This window comes from Lissotriton helveticus, chromosome 2_1 (genome assembly GCF_964261635.1).
Source record: "Lissotriton helveticus chromosome 2_1, aLisHel1.1, whole genome shotgun sequence".
Classification (NCBI taxonomy): Eukaryota; Metazoa; Chordata; class Amphibia; order Caudata; family Salamandridae; genus Lissotriton; species Lissotriton helveticus.
The window spans coordinates 1,958,951,813-1,958,959,058 of NC_136059.1; the positions used below are offsets into that span (position 1 = coordinate 1,958,951,813).

General features: G+C 46.3%; 2 pseudogenes; both read right to left on the bottom strand.

The window, feature by feature from the left end:
- Nucleotides 1-4,023: 4,023 nt before the first annotated feature.
- LOC144820932 (5.8S ribosomal RNA) lies at nucleotides 4,024-4,176 on the bottom strand (annotated as a pseudogene).
- A 1,079-nt stretch (nucleotides 4,177-5,255) lies between these two features.
- On the bottom strand, nucleotides 5,256-7,041 carry LOC144820696 (18S ribosomal RNA; annotated as a pseudogene).
- Between the last annotated feature and the right edge of the window lie 205 nt (nucleotides 7,042-7,246).

Sequence of the window (7,246 nt, forward strand, 5' to 3'; positions counted from 1 at the left end):
CTCCATCAAAATTACAATTTTGTCAGAAAGAAGTGCAATACTTAGGTCATGAGTTTGCCAAGGGAGTCAGACAAGTTACTGCGGAAAGAAATAAAATGATACAGGGAATGAAGCCACCGAAAACTCAAAGGCAAGTGAGAATGTTTCTGGGAATGGTAGGTTACTGTTGGCAGTGGATTAGTGTATTTTCACTGATTGCAAAGCCATTGCAGAGGTTAACCAGAACAGATATCCGAGACCCTATTGTTCTGGCTAAAACTGAAATGGAAGCATTTGAGAATTTAAAAACGAGTCTCTGCGAAGCACCAGCTTTAGGGATTCCAAATTATGAAAAAGAGTTTGAACTGTATTGTAGTGAACGAGAGGGATGTGCATTGTCAATACTAATTCAGAGACACGGAAAACTGAGAAAACCAATCTCAGCTGTTTTAGACCCTGTTGCAAAGGCATTGCCAGGTTGTCTGAAAGCAGTGGCAGCTACAAGTGTCAGTATAGAACAACGTGAAGGGATAGTGATGGGATTTCCTGTGAGAGTGTGTGTACCTCACTCAGTGAAGATTCTCCTCACTAGAACAAAGACCCAATTCCTGACTAACAGCAGGATCACCAAATATGAAAAGACAATTCTAGGAGCAGAAAATGTGACGATTTCTAGATGTGTAAATGTAAACCCTTCTACACTATTATCTGATGTCCCGGAAGTTGAGGTAAGAGGTGAGGTTCATCACAAATGTTTGGATGTTCTTGAATACTGTACCAAACCAAGACCAGATATCAGAGATGAGCTGTTACCTGAGAATGATTATGTGATGTTTGTGGATGGATCATGTCTGAGAATGGATGAAGGTGCTTTAAGTGCAGCCTATGCCGTGTGCACTGTAGCGAAAGTACTGGAAGCATCCTGTCCGAAAGGGATCCGTTCTGCACAAATAGTGGAATTGATTACTTTGATTCGAGTATGTGAGTTGGGAAAAGAGATCAAAGTCACCATAGTGACTGACAGTCAGTATGGCTTTGGAGTTGTCCGTGATTATGGGCAAAAGAGGTTATTTGACTTCTGCAGGATCACCCATACGGAATGCTGAGTTTGTAAAAATGCTAATCGATGCGATTCAGCTACAAGACAAAATTGCTATGGTCAAGTGTGCAGCACACAAAAAGGGGGATGATTACATCACCCGAGGTAACCGTTATGTTGATGCAATTGCAAAATACTGTGCAAAGAATTTGGCTTCAATTAATAAAGACAGAGAGAAAGAACATGTTCCAAGTCCTTTAATGCTAACCACAGTAGTAGAAACTTGGCAGGAAGTAAGGCAAATGCAGGAAGAGGCAGATGAGGAAGAGAAAAATACTTGGTTAAAAGCAGGGTACAGACAAAGAGAAGAAGATGAAATCTGGGTTTACAAAGACGAAAGACCAGTAATGCCTGATAGTATGATCTCAAATATGGTCCGAGCATACCATGGTAAAGCTCACATTGGAAGAGATGCTATGTTACGTCTGTTTAGACAGACATGGTACAATCCCAAATTTAGGATGATTGCAGAGAGTTTGTGCCAGTGGTGTTTGGTGTGTCAACAGTTCAATCCAAACAGGAAAACAATTGTGAGTCTGGGAACCATAGGACGGGAGGGAGGTCCATTTACACGAATGCAGTTGGACTTTATTGAGTTACCACTGTGTAATCGACTCAGATATGTTCTGGTGATCGTCTGTTTGTTCTCAAGGTGGGTGGAGGCTTTCCCCACAAGAAGGAATGATGGAATAACTGTTGCAAAGTTACTTCTACGAGAGATTATACCTAGATTTAGCTTTCTGGTGACCATTGAAACGGACCGTGGTCCCCATTTCCAAAATGAGCTCATACAAATGGTATGTGAAGCACTGGATACACGCCAAAGGCTACCCTGTGCATGCAGGCCTGAGGCTTCAGGAGTGGTTGATCAGGTAAATGGGACAATTAAAAACAGGATTGCAAAAATGTGTTTGGCAAAAGGATTGAAGTGGCCAGACGCCTTGCCCCTTGTTCTGATGACTTTGAGAAGCATTCCAGACAGGAAGACTGGACTGAGTCCACATGAGAATTTGATGGGTAGAGTAATGAGACAGGCATATGTTCCAGTTGATAAGTTATTAACTATTAGTGATGACATCATACTGGATTACTGCAACAATCTGTCTGATGTAGTGACTTCTGTGTTCCATCAGGTGGGAACTGATCCAGACACGAAAGAGAAAAAGCCAGCTCATGATTTAGTGCCTAAAGACTGGGTCTGAATCAAGGTGCACCGTAGGAGAAATTGCTTGGTGCCTCGTTGGCAGAAACCACAACAGGTTACCTTGGTTAACATAACTGCAGTTAAATGTGCTGGAGTGAAGAGGTGGGTTCATGCAAGCCATACAATCCCTGTGCCTGAACCTGAAATTCCCGACGAAGGTGAAAGTACCACTGATTCAGACTCTGAAGGTGAACCAGAGGAAAGCCCAGATTCTGAAGCTCGACAAGAACGTCGACATCTGGAGGTTTCAGAGGCTAGTTCAGCGTCTGAAGGAGAAGAGGAGATTGTTCAAGTACCAAATTCTGAAGATCAAGAATTGGTAGAAGAAAACATCAGTGAGAACACTGAGCAGAACAAAGAGAAAACTGGTGATCAGAAAAACTCTGAAGAACAGTCTGCAAACTCGGAAGACAGGAACGAACATCCTGATACTGGAAAAGCGGAAGTAACTCACGACAAGGATGAGATTCCAAGTACCAGTCATGGAAATGTTCCTTACAGAGTGAAAGAACTGTCAGAAGAGAAAATTGACTCTGGAAAAGACAAAGACGTTGTGAAGTTTATCATAAATGAAACTGTCGAAGACACTGAAAGCAAAACTGACAACAGTGCAGATGAGACTTCTGTGAGAAAGAGTCCAAGAAAAAGGGCCTGAAGAGTGGAACACAACACCACAGAGGCCAGAGCCTAAGACAAAAAGATTCTGTAAAGGAGATAATTGGCCTAAGAAAAATGATGAGTTGAAAATCAAACTAGTTAACAGAGAAAGAAAACAGGAAGAACAAGTGCATGAAATAACTAGTCAGAGAGAATCTTTGGGAAGGAAGATTGAAGTGGTACACCAACCATTATCTTAATGGTTTTAAACCCTGTTAAACTCTCTCTTCAAAGTTCTTTTCAACTTTCCCTGACAGTACTTGTTGCAATTAGTCTTGCATCTGTATTAGACCTAGATGGAATTTACCTCCCGCTTTGGGCTGGGTTCCCAAGCAACATGTCTCTGAGAAGACCCAATCCCGGACTGCCAGGGGCCACTACAGCACTAACATCGTCCTGGGTATAAGCCTCCAGCAGACAGACTTGGGCCTCCTAAGCAATGCAGAGAAGTTGGTCTTCTGTACGTCTCATCTCCTGTGCTCATCACTGGGTAGGGATTTGGTGCTGGGCTCTTTTCTCTACACTCGCCATTACTGAGGGAACCCTGGTTAGTTCATTTTCCTCCACTTAGTAGTATGCTTAAATTCAGCCAGTTGCTATGCCTGATCTGTTGTTGTAGTTGGATGGAAAAGCATGGGGGAGCCATATCAATTCCATGGGAACCTGAAGATGGGGACCCTGTTTCACACAGGGGTTGTTACAATAGCACACCTTTCCCAGGTCAGAGACCAAAGCTCTTGGGGGCAAGCATGGCAACCATTACCTGCCAGCAGGGGATTGTCTGAGGCACAGAAATGGTTGCCCAAGGTTGTGCACACGGTCGGCCGTGGAACACCACTGACTGCCACACGCAGCACACAGACAGGCACCCCATGTTTTTCAGTCCCAGGGCAGACTGGGCACACATCCACCCCAGCAAGGCAGGGAAGGCCGGGCTCATCAGCAGTGTACATCTGCAGTGGGCCTGGGTGAGGCCTTGCAATGGGCAATCAGGCGTCTGACCGTGGGAGTATGAAGAGAGCCGAGACACTTGCGACAGCCACAATGGTGCCTTGAAAGAGCCCCAGTGCAAATAATGTTCAAGTAAGCCTTAGACAGGCATAGCTCCAGAAGGAACCTAGGTCCGCAAGCTGTGTTTAAAGTATTGTTGAACAATGTGTCCTAAAATTCCACCAATTCTCGCAGCTGGCTGTGTTCTTCATTGACGAACGAGTCAAGTGATCCACCACCACAGGCAGCTTTTGCAACATTCTCCCACCTGCTGGTGCAGGAGAAGGGGGAAAAAGTCGGAACCAGCCATCCGCCCGAGCAATCAGATAGCGCAGCACCCTATCACACTTGCCCTCTTGAAGTCAGCCTCGACAATTTCAAAAAGTGTTTCCAGGTGCTCGGTCCTGGGGCCCTACCCCACTGCCAGCAGGCAGGCAAGTGAGAGGTTTCCACAGCAGCAGAGGCAGGAAGCTCCACCACCTGCCCTCCTGGGCAGGGCCTGACAAGTCTTTAAACCCCAGCCTGATCACGCAGGACTAGTACCTTTCAAAGAGGGAGGGTTGCCCCACTTGCACTTCAGCCATTCACCTTGCAAGACTGGTGGTGGGAGTCAGAACTCGACCCCTGCATGTCAAGAGTCTACAGCTTAGAAAGAAGACTCAGCCATGCCAGTGGGCTGGGGTTCCCCTTGCCATGATGGGAGGCACCAAGGGGAGAAGATCCAGGTTCCCCAATGCCATCAAATCAACTCACCCGATTACGATACATACATAGAAGCTAAAGCCTGCAGGGGCAGTATCTCCTCCCACCCATCAAAGCAGTTCAAAAAGGCTTTGAGGAGCACAACATCTCCACCAAGAGAAGCCAGTGTACCCTCATGGCCGTGGCTCCTTCTCACCCAGGTTGCCCTGCCACCCATGACAGGCCACTCTTCAGTCACTTGAAACCAGGCAGGCTTGGATCAGGCTTGAGAGGGCCTAGGTGGCAGGGCCTTCAGGTCGTCCCAGCCCTAGGAGCCACTAGATTACAGCTACCCCCAGGGGTGTGCTAGGTGAGAATATGTTCCCTCCCTGGAGTGCTATCTCTCCTATGGTGTCCTCAGAGGGTCCAGGACATCATCCACTGTGGTCCCTCATGTGTTGGTTGGATCTTCCTGGGTGGAGGAGCTTGCGCCATGCCTGGTCCTCATCGAAGTGCCCAGCAACCACTGACCGCTCCACCTGCCAGGACTCGTAAGAGGAGGTCTAGCCCTGTGCCTTGGGTTGCATCTGGGAGACACTTGAGGGGTCAGACTGCCACTGTCAGTCCCCAGAACTGTTCCACAGTTAATAGTCCTTCTGCAGGTTCACTTACGGAAGCCTTGTTGCAACTTTTACTCTGTCTAGGTAGTCAAGTTTGTTCATCTCCTCAGGGCTCCTCCAGAGCCGTTTCTGACCCCAGCGGGCAGAGCCATGAACCATGCTAAACCATGCAATCGGTAGTAGCAAAGGGCAGTGTGTACAAGGGGCAGGGGCTAAATCAACTCAAGTTTATGACCCTCACTTACTGAGAATTCCATGTTCAGGGTAAATATTTGCAATCCATAACCCTACCAGAAACAGGGCTCAGTAGGATACCTTCACCTGTCAGCGAAGGGTAGACACATGCTGATCCGTTCAGTGTAGCATGTGTGCAGCCACGGAAATCTAAAGGCTTTATAGACCTGTTATTGCTTGATCTTGTGTGTCTGAACACTACTTGCCCCTCTAAGATGATGAAAGCCAACCACTAGGGGTCACATAACTAGTTAGCATGGAGGAGTTATGTTTGGTATTGGAATTACCCAGACAAATTGCCCCACCAACTAAGAATGGCCATGCACCACTGCTTACAGAATTGAGAAGAGCTATCCATCTGAGCATCCTTTCCATGTCCGGACCAAGTGAGGTTTCCAGTGTCACGTCAAATTAATCCACAGGCTCCACACCTGGTTATGCCCTTACAGCAATTCCAGATTTGCAAGCATACTCCCCCTGAAACAAAAACACTTTGGCTTCCCGGAAGAAGCTCAGAAGTTCATGGGAACATGTCTGCTGGATCGTTAGTTAGCATTGTCTATGGTTAATACTATAACAGTATCTGATCACCTTCGAACCCCTGACTTTCATTCTTGATTAATGAAAACATTCTTGGCAAATACTTTTACTTTGGTTTGTCTTGTGCCAGTCCAAGAATTTCAACTATAGAGGCACAATGTTGATGCACCCGGCTGTGTTTCTTAATCATGGTCGCAATCCCAAAAACCAACAAAATAGAACTAGAGTCCTATTCCATTATTCACAGCTAAAGTATTCAGGCAACCGTCCTGCTGTAAACACATTTGCAAAGTCAAAGTAAAAGGTTCGGACCCCCAGGACACTAAGTCAAGAGCATCATGGGTGAATCGAGAGGTAGAGGCAGTGAGAGGCAGTTTCTCACCTTGTAGCGGACTGCCAGCTTGATCCCAAGATCCAACTAAGGTCTTTTTAACTGCAATAACTTTAATCTATGCTGCTTTACCATGGCTTGTATTACCGTGGCTGCTGGCACCAGACTTGCACTCCATTGGATCTTCGCAAAAGCCTTTAAAGTGTACTAATTTAAATTACAGGGCCTCTAAAGAGTCTTGTATTATTATTTTTCATCACTAACTCCCCAGTAAAGAATGGTCAATTTGCGCTCCTGCTGCCTTCCTTGTATGTGATAGTCATGTCTCAACCACCTTTCCAGAATTGAACCCCAATTCCCCACTACCTGTTGTCAACATGGTAGGTAGGGAAAATTCCAAAGCTGATAGTGCAGACATCTGTATGTATCGTTGCTGTCACTAGACGTGCAATCAGCCTGAGGTTATCTAAAGTCACCAAAGTGGCCCGGCGAGCTTGGCTAGGTCTTGGTCTGATAAAGGCTGCGCCCGTCAGCATTCATTAACTGTAGAAATACCACAATTATCAAAGTAACAGATGGAGTGATCAAAGAAACAATAAATTATTTAATGAGCCATTCACAGTTTTACTCTACCGGCCATGTGACTTAAAAATGCACAACTTATTCTTTGAGAAAAGAATATGCTTTGGGCAAGATCAGCCAGATAGCCGCACCTGCTGGATGGGAGGAGGAGCTGTGTTCCCGTCCTAGACCTACCTTCACACTGCTTCGGAGCCATCCTTGGGAGCCCCTGCTTGCCTGAGGGTCCTGGGGGGACAGGGAAGTTACATGGACACACTCCACAACAACAGACTTTAGAGGCGCAGCCTGAGTAGGACACAGCAGTGCTGTGTTCCGACCAGGACAGCAAA